The 14,893-nt window shown below is 39.0% G+C and overlaps 2 pseudogenes; one reads left to right on the forward strand and one right to left on the reverse strand.

Moving 5' to 3' along the window:
* Positions 1-1,394: 1,394 nt before the first annotated feature.
* On the reverse strand, positions 1,395-1,512 carry LOC120589978 (uncharacterized; annotated as a pseudogene).
* A 569-nt stretch (positions 1,513-2,081) lies between these two features.
* LOC120590905 (uncharacterized) lies at positions 2,082-2,197 on the forward strand (annotated as a pseudogene).
* The last annotated feature ends 12,696 nt before the right edge of the window (positions 2,198-14,893 follow it).

Here is a 14,893-nt window from a genome sequence, read left to right on the forward strand (position 1 = left end):
CATAATCATTATATTCTTATAATGAAACTATATTCGTTAAATTTGTAGCAGAGTAGTTTATATGGCACTTGCTCAGTAAATGTGTATTATTTACTATCTTCTTTCATGACCTTATCATATTTTTTAGAATTCAATCTTGGCAGCAAGCATCAAGGGCCATCTATATGCTGCAGGCTGTCCCAGGCCACTGTCTGGGTGATGATAGCACCCTGGCCATTCCTGTGGGTAGGGCCTCACAGGGAGCCAACAAATAGTTTACCTGCCTCTCCCATTGGCCTGAGTTCACTGGGATCAGGAGAGCATCTCTCTGCCCTGTACCCTGACTGCCTAACACAGTTTAGAAATTCAGTAGGAAGCCGATGAATGAAAGAACATATGAAAGTCTTCGTAATGAAACAGCTCTCTTCCTTTGATCTTTAGTTTTCTCCACAATTCTCTTTGAAGTGAGCCTCTGCCTGAGCATTTCTCTGCCATGATCTTGCAGAGATCAGTGGTGATATTAGAGGTAACAAAGGCAATAGAGATCTGTGATATTTTTTTCTAACCACCTGCAAACTCCTCAACATTTAACTAGTAAAGTGCTGTAAGATTTTTTGTTTAAAAAATCCACCAGATATTTTAGTAATTTTTTTCATAATACTAATGAAAACAAAATAGATCTCCTCAAATGTTTTATCTGAAATGCAGATGAATGAACTTCTGAAAGTTCACAATCTTCATCTATGCAAGGTCAGAATAATTCTTCAATGAGATTAAAATAATTTGTTTTATGTGTTTTGCAGTTTCCTGTAATGATCCTCCTGTGTTCTAATGGTCTAATTTTACACCTTATCTTTAAAAGAGCTGAGAAAACTGTGTTTCCAGCAGGCAGAGTTGAGTACCGTCATATTCTCCCAATTTCTTTCAGTTTTGTTCAAACAGTTCAGAGGTATGAATAACTTGATAGATTTATTATTAGCTCATTTGTTCGTCATTCTGGTGCATGATACCACTGAGTTTAGTAGGAGTTGGGATTATAAAAAATGATTCAGAATGAATCTGGATGCAGTCAAATCACAAAAACCAGTCTCAATTAGAGCATGTTTGCCTCTCTTCAGTCTAGAGGCATGCACTATGTCCCCTCCATTGCCTCCACCATCTCTGGGCTATGGGATCGCCCTCCAACAGTGGTCCTCAAATTCAGCTGCACAGTTCCCAGCGGGATTGCAAGAAAGAAGATGTTAGAACTTCTACTTATGGTTACTTTAATACTTTTAAAGTTCCATGTTTTGTGTATATTTCAAAATATAATGATATTTAGAGAGTAATATATATTTATAGCTTATAAATAAATATACATGCATTAAAGATGCTCAAAATATTTTTACCAGCAGGCTGCGTTCCCTTTTTTTTTACGCCTACAACACCCCGTCTTCCTAGGTGGTCTCCCATCCAAGTACTAACCAGGCCCGACCCTGCTTAGCTTCCTAGTTCAGATGAGATTGGGTGTGTTCAGGGTGTATGGCCATAGAATGCATTCCTAATTTAAAAAAAGAAGAGGTTTTAAGCAATAAAGGATGTATGAGAAGGTAGTGGTCAGCCAGCGAAAGCAAGACGTTTTTTATTGGTGAGATGTGACTGGTATGCTTTTTCCCCCCACGGGCTCAGGCAGATTGCAGATCTTTGCAAGTGGAAGTACTGCGAGGTATAGTGAGAGGATTATATGACTATCAGAAGCAAGGTCCCGGTCATTTGAGAAATGAGGAGACTTTAGGCAAGAAAAATGACAACCTATCTAATTTTTGTCTTTCGGGAAGGTAATTCTGCTTCAGTTTAATTTCCTCAAAAAGAAGGAAGATGTCCTTAGAAAGTGCAAATCTCTAAGTATCATTCTTTTCATGAAAATTTTGAAATGGTTCAAATTCTCAAGCTTAATCTTTCCAAAATATCTCCCATATTGTCATTACACTGCGGAACACGCCTGTGAGGGGAATGAAGAAAGTCGAAAACCCAGATCCTTTTGTAATAATAATTTCTAAGCTCTTTTTCTCTATTGGATACAAAAGAGAAGGGTGGTGGCCTCTTCCAAGAAAGACCTAGGGATCTACGACCATGCCACCCTGAACAAGTCCGATGTCCGATCTCGGAAGCTAAGCAGGGTCGGGCCTGGTTAATACTTGGATGGGAGACCACCTAGGAAGACCAGGTGTTATAGGCATAAATAATAATAATAACAAAAAGAAAGACCTAGGGAGATGAGATCTCACGGGTTGTTTTCAGGTTCACTTCTGCTAACCTTACATGAAAATGTCTTTCTCTAATCACACGTGTGTACATAGGAGAGGGAGACTGGGAAGACTTCATTTCATGTCTCAGTGTAGAATAGGAGGGAGCGAACTAGAATGAATAGGATGGATTGGTTTCTCATTGTTGTTACAAATGGTTGGAAAACTAGTTAACTGGCATATCAGTTATCTACCTCCAAGACACAGACTCTTAGTCATTTTTGCATTCTCTTGCTTCTATCCAGTCACTTTACCTTGCCTGAAATTTTATTACCCAAGGCAAGAATTATTGAATAAAAATCCGTACTTGATCTTTATTTTTCAATTGAAATAAGAAAACTTAAAGACAAATTTTTAGGAAAAGATTTCTGTCTAACGTGGAAGTATCCTAGGTATTTGAAACTGGCTTTTCATTTTTAAGTTTTTTTTTCTTTTAAAAGGATGATTTGGCGTCCCAAGGCCAGATATTTTGAACCCCATTTCCGATATCAGACAGGAAGAAAATCTGCAGCTCAAGCCTGAGTGAGAGGAAAGTTTTGCAGTCTCAGAGTGTTTGAATTGACATCAAGGCTAAAATAATATGAATTATAAACTATAGAAACACTTACCTCAATTGTTGGGAGAAAATCCCAAGGGAAAAAGAGAGAAACAAGAAATAGAATCGATGAAGAACAATTTCCTCCCAATCTGTTGGACTATGAAAGCTATTTAACATGAAATGGTTAGGTACCTGATTATAATTAGAGCCATTCACTCTTAAGAAGCTTGTATTATTTTGTAGGATGTGAATAAATGAATCTTGGTATAATATCATGCAAAGAAAAATTTAGAAATTCTGCCAGCATTTCAGACCATTAAATTTACATTTTATGAATGGAAGAAGAGGAAAATGTTAATACAGAAAAGGCCATGTCTATAAATTTACTGCGTGGGTTCACTGAGCCTTCTACTCATCAACAGACTCTGTTTTGGAAGGATAATGGTCAGTTGATATTATTTCAAATAAAAGAAGATTTATCATTGCCTTTGAAATGCACTGGAAAAAGCACTCATTTATTTTCTTATACTTAAGAAACAATATACTTGAAAAACAAAAGCCCAATGCACGTGGCTTGGTATGACAGGATGAGAAGGAGACAAAGTCTGTTTAAACTTTAAGGCTAGTCTGTTTTTAAGAGTGTAGGGAGTGTTTCATAGTATTTGCAATGTGGAGGCTGTATGGAGAATTGGCTAGAAATGATTAAATCAGGAGACAGTCCACACCCCCTTAAACTAAATTATAGATTTTATGTTCCTCTACTTCCAAAAGGGCTTTGATCTTTCTTCTACAACTTCTGAAAGTCATTTAGTATACTTTGGGGAACCAGCCATCTTCTTTAAACATGTAGCTACAAAAACAGACTGACTGAAGGACAGAGATAAAATAGCTCCTCACAAAAATGGCTCTATGCTTTCTGAGCTTGGCATGTAACATTGAATGAGAAGGGTACTGTGCATGAAAGGATGAGCCTAGAGGCAGTAAAGTTTTTACACACCCTGTTCTATAACGTATGGGTAATTTTTACAGCCATAAACTATGTTTAAAATTTCTAAGCTTCTTTCCACATCAGTGATAGAAGCCCCATTATTTGGCCAGAAATAGGTGTTTTGTTGTCCCTCACAGCTATAAACAGGCCAGCCTCCAATGGAGCAAATAGTATGAATTTTTTCACTCTTAAGAAGCTCTATGAATTAGTGTGGCATAGAACTGAAGACAGCACCAGTTGGAGCCATATACCTGAAACTATGTCAATATTCCTTCAACATTCAACCTTTACAGAAATGCAATTTGCCTGCTGACAAGCTAAGCAACTTAGTTGTGTATTTTTACTTAATCTCTCTGTTTAAAATCTCTTTATTCCTTAGTGAAAAAGGATTTATTGAGAGTATGTTATGTAGGAAACAATGTTCCAGATGCAGAAAAAGTCACATTCCCTACCAGCAAGTGAATCGGACCATATTACAGCCCATCCTATTACCATCTGATACTCTAAATCACCAGGTGAGATTGGCATGTTCTTGTTCCATAGGACAGAGTCATAGCTGTATGACTGAAGTCATGGAATGGAAAGAACCCAAAAGCCTAGGGTCTTTCTACCCACACTTCCATCAAGTCAGGCATCAAAGGTTATCTATTCACACTGCCTACACCTCTCTCAAGTCCATTCTTTCTCTCTTGACAGTCTTTGGTCTGGTCTCCTACTGTTGATTCCATGGAATATTTCAACATCTGCTCTCTGGTCTACTCTGTCTCCTTCCTTCCATGCATACTACTACTAAAGCAATCTTTTATCATTTCAGAGTGAGAAGACATTTCTTTTCTGGTTCCCTAGTTTCTCCTTACTGTGGCCAATTTATCAGTCCAGTAGTAGCTGTGACTACAATCTGAGGGTCACCACGCTGCCTACTCAATCTTTAATTACATTCTGTTTTCCCCTTTTCGTGCCTTTCTTCATTTTAATCTTTACCCTGATCTTTATCTTACCTCACCTCTTCTGAAAAGCCTGCCTACCCTGAGTCAATGTGTGACTTCTGACTTCCCAGAATCCTTTGTACAGGCCTCTACTGCAGCACTTAGCACACTGAATTGTAAATGTTACTCATGTTTCTACCTCCCTACTACCAACTGTGAGATCCCTAAGATGAAGAATTTTCTATTGCCTACCCATGACAGAGCCCCTGGTATTGAGTGGTAGGCATTCGCCAGATGCTGGCCTGGCGAAGAAATCACCCAATGTGCTGACTGAGGAGTTAAAATTCAGTCAAAACAGTTCACTGTATTTGTAAAAATGAATGTTTTCAAAGAGACTTTTTTATAATAACTAAGAGTAAGTGTGGTATGTAGCATGGAAATCAATGGCATATTTCCTAAAAAGGGAGAGGCATCCATTCTAGCCCTAGACTATTAATATCACTTGGGTTTTGGCTTTTTAAGTTTATCTTTAATCAATAAAAAACTGTTAGAAAAAAAGGATAAATAACAGTATGGTAATTTAATTGCTTGAGATCTTTACTTTCCCCAGAATGGAAGTGAAACAATGAATAGTATGGAAGTGAATTCATTGGCCAGACACTCTAGCTGTTGGTGGATATCACCATTAGAGGCCTACAGACAGTAGCGATAACCAGCTCTCCAGGAAAAAAAGGAGCCCTGATTTGTAGTATTTGCCAATTTTCACGGCGTAAATATTCACACCACTGTTAATGTCAAGCTACCAATGTGAAGTCACCGAACAGAGTTGGGAGCTGATGCGAGTCAACTCCAACCCAGGCCAGTGGTGTGAATTGGGAGGCACTCAGAAGAGACAAATAAAAGTTCCTGAGAAGTTTTGCCTTTCTGCTTGTTGTCATTGTTATCTGTTTGTTTGTTTTGCTTAAAAAGATGGAGTTTAGTGTCAGACCAACTTCTGGCTCTGCCATTGAGGTTCGGTGCCCAGCAAGTTCTTGAACTCTAAACCTCAGTCTCCTTATCTGCAAATGGGACTTGTAACACTAGTAACAACCTTTCACAGAGTTGTTGGAGAAAATACACTACATGCAAAGGGCTTTATGTAGCACCTGGCATTTAGTGAGCATTTATCATATTTTATCAGTTAATGTTGATGATGATGCCAATAATAATAGTCTTTTGTTCTCAGCTGTGGATAAGAACGGGCATTTCCTTGGGATTCAGGTGCTTAGTTTAGCGTTCGTGTCATTTACCAGCTTCCTGGTTTTCCCTTCTGATTTCTACAGACCACAGTTCCTGTTTATCAAACTTGTCCTTTGATCTCTTTGCCTCATTCTTCATCTTCTTCTGTGGGTCTCTAGGGACTTAGCAGTTGCATGGACTTTGTGTAGTTCAGCCTTGTGCTCTATGTGTTCTCTTAGTTCTCATTTTCACTCGATTTACCTCATCGTGCCCTACTCCCTTGATTTTCGGGAGTACTCTAAACACTCCATCAAAAACATATAGATGATCTATTTTAAAAAATAATTCTTGTTCATTATTATCATTTCTCATTTTTGACAGCATCTAATCTGTGGTGTAATGAAGAGAGAAAATATAAAATTGTCCCTAAGGCTGAATTTGAGACCAGTGTCTTATAATAAAATACAGATCCCAATTATAAATTTCTTTCGAACTTATAATAATGTTAGAAATAAACCACTATTTTTTTAGTGCACAGCAGTTTATATATGTTACTGCACTTAACCTTTAAAACAACTCTGTAAGATAAGTTTAATTACTCCCAAGTTATAGATGAGGACACTGAGGCACAGAGAGGTTAAGTAATTTACTCTAAGTCACACAGCTTATGGGAAGTTTAAAAGTTTAAAAAGAGATCAGGAACCAGATGAATTTGCCCCCACAGTCTGAGCTTGCTTCCTCTCTGTTCTACTCAGCCTCTATTTATAACTATGTTTAAATAGTTTTTTTGTGAAAATATGCTTAACATTATATTGATTCAGTTAACTACAACTTGATGTAACACTGAAATCTTCTATTATGATACTTGCCATTTAGTTTGCTTGCTCCCCAACATTTTATTACAGACAGGATCATCAAGTACTGTATTAATGACAAGTGACTAAGTGGCAAATGAACAGTGAGTGGAAACTATAAAGAGATTTAAACCCTGCTTTCACCAATATTCACCAAAAGTTTATATTTTATCCATGATTTGAGTTTGAACATGCAATGAGTTATTAGTCACAGTAAAAACATAGGTTGCCTGAACTTGAGATATTCCTATGTTATGTAAAATATGCTTAATTAATTTGGGTCCAGAAGAGACCATCAAAACTCAGAAATTTCCTAAAGAAAAACGTAATAAATAAGGTGTGAAAAATCCACTTGCATTATTGGAGAGGAACAGTACACAGCTACTAGCAATATTCTTGTGCCTTCATAGCAGACGAAAAGGTTAAGGCAGGCAAAGGTTAAGGCAGCACACAACCGGAGGTCCATGTGTGCTCTCCAAAAGAACAGAGGCTGTGTCTTCTTATGGAAAAGTACAGAACAATAATCTCAGCTAAAGCATCTCAGTAGAGAGGAGTTTTATTATTTTTCTTAATAACCAGTTTTTTTCTGAGGTATTGAAATTTTCCTTAATGGTTGTGGTGTTTGCGTCTACCCCAGGACCTTGCGGTCATTCAGTCCCAACCATTCCTGTCTTCGCTTTGACTCTACAGACAAGTTCGGACTGAAAACTCCTTTCTCTCCCTGCCATGTAACAGAAGACTCAGAGCCTACTGTGTTCCAGGCACTACACCAGGCGCTTTGCTGTGTTTTCTCATCTAACCCTCTCAATAGCTCTGTGAGGTAGGTATTATATTCCCCTTTGATGGTGGAGAGAGCTGAGATATCAAGAAGTTAAGGAGCTTGCTTCAGGCCAAAGAGCTAGTACCTGGCAGAGCTGAGATTTGGATCTCTGGAACTGCTCATTTGCGCACTTCCCTTAATTGATACATGGACAGCCTGTCACCAACTTTTTTTTGCCTGACTACAGGCTAAAGGAGGCATTTCTCTTTTTGACCCTGCCTAGAGTCAATATTCAATTTCTTAATTAAAAACCCCCAACAATTTAGGGTATCATCACAAATTTGTCTCATTTTATTACCCTTTTCTATTATTTAATTTTTTCTTTTCTTTTCTTTCTTTCTCTCTCTCTCTCTCTCTCGCTTTAAATAGTTTTATTTCATAGGTTTAACATTTTAATCAGTCCTTGATGATCAGTGGAGTTTGCATTTGTCCTAGGATTCTCAGCCCCAATTCAGCCCCAACTACTTGATACCTATGAGAATTTGATGAGAAATCAAAGGGAATAGCTCTCGAACTGAGAAAACATTAATGGTCCATTAGCCACTTTCTGAGTAAATAGTTATTCTTGGAAATGCCATCATTCCAGAATCTACTTCTCCATGGATGTGGAGTGAATCCATAAAAGCAATTTTGGCTCTGAACACATGGAAGAGAGGTAATGGTTTCATTAACACAGAAATGTTCTTGGAACTATCAAAAATCATTGTTACTGTAATGTAGACATTGTTTCATACAAAGGGAACACTCATGAACCAGAAGGAAAAGAAAAATGGTCATTATTGTACAACACATGAAAGGTACGTACCATACAGAAGGAGAATCTACAATATTTTCTACATGTTCCTATTGACTACTAATGTAACATCATGATTGGATTGTAAGAAGCTATACTGGATCTTGATCTTTTATCTTAATTGGACTCTGATTTTTAAAGTTGAAGAGTTCAAGTGGACCCGAATGAAACAGAATACTATAGACTAATACCTTAATTGCAGAGGATTATTTGTACTGTAGGTGTATATGTATGTGTGTGTATATATATACATGGCTTTATAAAAGGACAATGTTATCAAAGAACAACCAGCTGTTTATTATGACTCCTTTTTGTTTAATCCTATACTGTTAAGCTCACAAGGGTCTCTCTGCCCCCATGTTAAAGGAGATGTGGTGAGAGGGGTTGAAGCTCACAGACGAGTTATTGGAGAGATTCTCCTCTTTGTTTACATTTTCCAAATGCCAGTGTGTGCCCAATTCCCGGCTCTGAATGCTGCTCAGAACTGGGTGCTCCAAGCACATGGTGTGCGTGAATAACAAGACAGCCTCCAAAACTCTTGGGTAAGTCCAGTAAAAGTAGAGGCCACCGCAGCTAAGGGCAGAGTCAAGGGAAAGATAAGGAGGATTCACCACCCAGCAGGGAATATATATGAGTAACTTACTGTTGTATTTTATCAGGTAGGTGTCCTACAAACAGAAATTAAGTAAATTCAGTACCTGCCACCTATGAAGTCACCATGTTGTATTTTGCTTGTTTCCTTTCTAGAGTTCCCATGCTGAACAGTTTGCAAAATTAGACCACGCATTCCTTCATTTGTTTAACAAATGTTGAGAACCTGGTATTATGTACCTTTTATAATCTAAGGTAGTCCATGTTTTTCCACGCATCTGTGTGTGTGTAGTGGGGATGTATGTGTGGTGTACACACAAATTGGGGGCAGCTAAAGAGAGTTCTCAGAGCCATTTAAACTCCTATCTTCAGGAAAGCGGTTTTCCTCTACAAATAGGTAACCAAAACAAATCTGAACTTTCAGAGCTGCATATGCCTAAAGTGAAAGGCAGTAACTTAGTTAAAAATTCAACCAGTTACCACGGGCTTCTGTTTCCTAAGGGATGTATGTTCCGGAAGAGAAAACATTAGCATCCTATCCATCAAAGTAGAGAGCATATTGTTTTATCTCTCTCCCTAGAAGTTTCAGGAATTTCCATTATATCCTGTCGTAACTGAAACATCCTTCAAAGATAATCTGCTACATGTTTCATCCTCTACCTTATCTACAATGCATTCTTTATGCATATGCTAATGTCAAGGAAGAGATCTTTATTTATTTTAAATGATATTGTTTGGAAATCAACAATTTGGCATCAGTTGATAAACCCTCTCACTTAAAATATTTATAGCCAGAAAAACCCTCAATGTTTCATTACATCTACTTGGACTACTGATAAAGTTTAAGTGTATAATTACTACATGGCTAGTTGCAGAACCTAGTGGCCAGTGTACCTGATTTGATATATTTCGGGGTGATTGGAACTGCCCCCAGTCATGTTTACATCTGAGTTATGCTCTTTTGCGTTGACAAGACAGATCTTATGTATGTGTTAAAAGTGTGGGTTATGGAGATCACAAATGTTAGTGAGCCAAATGTTGATGAACAATACACAGAGAAAGAGTAGAATCCACATAGTATGGCGATATATGGCTGGGAAGTCAGGAGAAGGAACTAAAGTCAGTTTAAGTGTAAGAGCGGAGAGAATCTGGAGTTAATCAGAGCAGAGATGTTTGTGGATATGCCCCTGGCTGGGGTGGGGTTCGGGTGAAGTACCGGGGAGAAAGAGAGACAGTCCAAAATTCTCGGTGTGGGTTATTTTCCTTTGTCTTATTCCTGCTGGTATTACCTTTAGCTAAACAATTTCATTCACTAAAGGCCACTGGTTTCCAAATAAGCAACAACCTTAAAAAAAAAGTATACATGCTTAAAATTCAAAAATCTGTATTATGCATCACTGAAGACTTTAAATATTATAAATTCATTTTCCTCTCATACCTTGGAAATATTTCTCCACGTGCCGTTGTGCATATTGCGTTTTCCATTGTTCAGAGTGATAAATATAGGGACTGTACTTCAGTACATTATCATTTTGATATAAAGGGCTAAGAAACACTAACAGGAAACTAATCTTTCTAAAAAATAATTGTGTTTGTTTACACGGTGGCCAATGGGCAAATATGGCCCATGATATTCTGTAACATTTGTTTTTTGGCCTCCCAGTGTTTTCTACGCTTGATCTTAGCCATAAGGCCAAGAAACGATATCTGAGTGTTTTCTTTTAAAATATCAAATACAAGTACCATTAAGCATCATGTTTTCTCGATTCCCATAAGGGTTCCACCACTCCCAATCAGTTTAATCCTTGTAGATTCACACATATATCTTATTTCTCTGGCTCCAACACTTACAAACATTCAATAAATGCATAAAACTAGCTAACATTTATTGAAAGCTCACTATGTTGCAGGCACAGTCCTATAGGGTAAGTACTATTTTACTTTACATTCTAATGTACAGAAAGTCTAAGAAAATTGCCAAAAGTCACCCAGATGGTAATGGCAGAGTCTGGGATGCCAAGTCTGGGCTGTCTCCACCTTCATAATATAGTGAACAGCCAGTGGCAACCCTTTTTTCACTTTATGAAGTGTCCTTATGCAAACTAGGATCCTAGTGTAGCCCAAGTTTTACCTAGTTTTGAGTTCAAATTCAGAAACTTCTGGACCTCTCGTGTGCTTGCAGGGTCACAAGGAGTTGAATTGTCTGAGATCAGAGGGGTCAACCAGAAAAGATCTTCCTCTGGTAATAAACCAAATTCTGTAGCTAGTGCCAGCTGTAGGATTTGTGGAGCTCAGTACAAAATGAAAATGTGGGGTCCTTGTTCAAAAGCAAGAGCAAAGTACTGCTGAAATATAAAATATAAACTGCTTTCCTTTTTCCTCAGCCTCTCTTTACCTGTGACAGCAGATATCATTTGCTATTTAACATGTGCCCTCATGGGTGTGGGGACATTCTCAGGGTGAATACAGACTCCCAGGTGATCCTGCCCTGCAAGGCTCCTGTGGCCGCTGGCTGCTGGGTTCCCCTCTTTCCAGCCACTAGACCCACAAGTTGGGGCCTCAGGTGGGGGAAGCCCATCTGTCTTTCCCATGAGCCCATCACACATCTGCCAGGGAATGTAGGAATGAGTGAGTGAATGCATGCATGGACCATTTCATGAATCACTTTCTAAGTATGAGGAGCACTAAGAGCACTGGGGAGCCTCCAAGGGATTCACTGTGACCTAGACTATGACCCAGATGCTCTTTTGGTCTGGGCTTCTTCAGACACATGAGGCCTCCAAAGACCACAGTGTGCTTGGACATCTTGAAGTTTCCAGTGACAGGTAGGAAAGGGCCTAGGATCTATAAGCGCAGGGAGTAGTCACACAGTATGAAGGCATAATGGAGGGATGGAGCTGGAAGGCAGATGTGTGAGCAGTCTTCACCTGAGCTGCAGGTCTAAATTAAGGCAGGGAGGAAGGCAGAGATTCCAGAGAGCTCATATTTATATTTATATATAGAAATATTACTTCTATCTGCCTCAGTTCCTCATTTATAACATGTAGATTGGAATAAGACAATATTGTATGGTTATTATGAGAATTAAATATAAGTAAACATATGTAAGAATGCTTACAACTGTTCCTGCAACATAGAAAATGATATGCAGGGGTTAGATTTTTTTTTCCATTTATTTTTTATTATTATTTTCAACCAAAGCTAATGCTCGAATGCCTAGTCAATATTTAACAATCAGGAGTTACCCGAAGGATTTTAAGATCTCTGAGGATTTGTAATGCAAAAAATGCTGACAAAATATCCTGTGCAAGGCAGAGTGGTAGGTGCTATGGGACATCCAAAGTAACATGATGTGGTCCTTGCTTTCAAGGGATGTCTAGTCTTTGTGGAAGCAAAGAATACTAGGAAGAAGACAGGGTCAAATGCGTTATATGGACAGTAAGTGCTACAGGAGCTCAGACAGAAGCAGCTCAGGAGAGTCACACGGGTGGGGTGAGGGTGTCCGCGTCTACTGGATGGGAGGTCCCTGATGTCAAAGGATATTTTTTTAAAGTAAAAGTTATTACTCTTTTAAAAATATTTTATGAACACATGTCCAAGATTTTATTTCACTTATTAATTAATGAGGGAACCATTAAAATGTAAAAGAAAAAATTTTCAAGAGAGGATTCAAAGAATTCATGTAGGCAATTAGGAACGCTGAAATAAATCCGCTAGTAGGTGAAGAACTGGCCTCTTCTCCAGGTGGGAAATCAATTGCATCTCTGCTGGGACAAAATTCATTTGTATTATCTCTATGGGGAGAAAAAAAAAATCACTGCAATTACTATTAGGTTTCTATAATTAACAGTTATAAATTAGCTCAGTAAAAGGCAATGAAAGGCACAGATCCCATAGAATCAGATACACTGAAGAGTGTGCCTTAACATTCCATTAAAAGGTTAGCCAGTGTGATGATTAATTTTATGTGGCAACTTCAGTGGGCCACCAGGTTTGACACTTGGTCAAACATTTTGAATGTGTCTATGAGGGAGTTTCTGGATGAGACTAGCATTTGAATGGTGAACGTAGTAAAGTGGATTGTCCTCCCTGATGTGGGTGGGCCTCATCTAATCAATTGAAGATCTGAATAGAGCAAAAAAGGCTGAAAAAGAGAAAATTCCTCCTGCCTGACTGCTTTGAACTGGGTCGTCAGTCTTTTCCTACCTTCAGACTCAACTGAAACATCAGCTTTTCTTGGGTCTCCAGCTTGCTGGTTTTGAACTGGAAGTGTGCCATTGACCATCTCAGGTCTCCAGCTTGCCCGACAACTGCAGATTCTGAGACTTCTCAGTGTCCATAATTGCATGATGCAATTCCTTATTGTAGTTTTATAATTTATGTCATACATGTATAACATAAATTATACAAATACATGTATGCTATTGATTCTCTCTCTGCAGGACCTTAACTAATACATCCAGTAATCGTTTTTTACCCATTTTAAAGTCTGACAATTTTTTCTGACCCCTATGCAGTAATGAATGGGCAGGACGGTGTGGAGGAGTGGCAATTGCAGATGTCACCATGAACCCTGAGGGGAGAGGATGTTTCGCAGAGGTAGTTGGCTGTCATTGCTTGGACTTCTCTTTTAGACAATGGGCAGTTTCCCACTGCAGGGAGGCAGCTCAGAACCTGTGTGTTAGGGCTTTAGGATGAGAGAGCCAGCTCTTTCTGCTAAAGGGTCCAAACAGCATCTGGCTATTTGAACACAGTAAGCTTTATCACTTACTTGCACCTTGCTGAAGGTCAAACAGAGGATTTTTTTTTTTTCTTCAGAGTCATTTCCTACTTAATAAATTTTGAAGGCAAGACAATGAAGTGGGATTAGATGGGGGAGGGGAATAGTTACTTAGTGTTTATCTAGAAGGTTATAGGAAATTCTCTCACTTCATTCCTTGTGGATGTCACAGCTTCCATACCAGGTTAGCAGCGTTAGCCCCCATTTTGCAGAGGAGGAAACTGAGATATGAAGTTATTTTCCAGGGCCAACCTTGAAGGGGCTGGGATTGAACTCTGGGTTTTGTCCTCAGACAAGGGGCCTGGAAAGGAAGGCAGTGTGGGCCTTGCGCCGAGGCCAAGGAAGGCTCTGGGTGTTGGGGCTGAAGGTGGGGCATGATGAAGGAAGGGGCAGGTGCTGAAGATTTACTCTGACCTTGGTTTTGGTTCAGGGACACTGGGTGGCTTATGTCTAAGTGTGGCTTTATCACTGAAGTGGCAGAGGGGCCGGTGAATCAATCAGAAGGCCTCAGAGCTGTTCCCAGCTGAAGGGCAAGTTGCTTCACTTCTGAACTTGTCATCTTATTGATGGAACTACAGGTTTGAGCAGAAGAAATACTTCTCGGGTCTTTGCCAGCTGTAGTGCTGTACGACTCTAAGAAACTCAGAAGATAATTGAGAACAGTAATATGCAAGTGAAACTAGCTTGTTACAAGCATCAAGAAAAACATTTTGTTATTTAAAATAAAAGCAAGTCTATCCAAAGAGCAATTCAACTCACATGTAGGTAAGTTTGCAAATCTCCCTGCTTGGTAAATGCAATTTCCTCCTTGTATCAACTTTCCTGCTCTGGTTAAGAAACATCAAAGATGATGATGCTTTGGGGTTGTAATTCATTGTTAAGCTTTTTAAGGACATTTTTGACATTGTGTGACTGAGACAAAGAGGTTGTGTCATGGCTCTCTGGATGCCACCAACCTAGGGGTTGTTTACTGTCCACCTGTCTCCTCTGGTTACTGCTGACCCATGAGCAACCTCAGTGCCATTAGCCTGCCTTCTGCTGTCACTGCAGGTTTGCTCAGACTTTTCACCTTTACTGTTGATTACAAAAACTCAGCTGGAGGCTGCTGAATGCAAACCTGC

The sequence above is a fragment of the Pteropus medius genome, unplaced genomic scaffold, assembly GCF_902729225.1.
Source record: "Pteropus medius unplaced genomic scaffold, Ma_sr-lr_union100, whole genome shotgun sequence".
Classification (NCBI taxonomy): Eukaryota; Metazoa; Chordata; class Mammalia; order Chiroptera; family Pteropodidae; genus Pteropus; species Pteropus medius.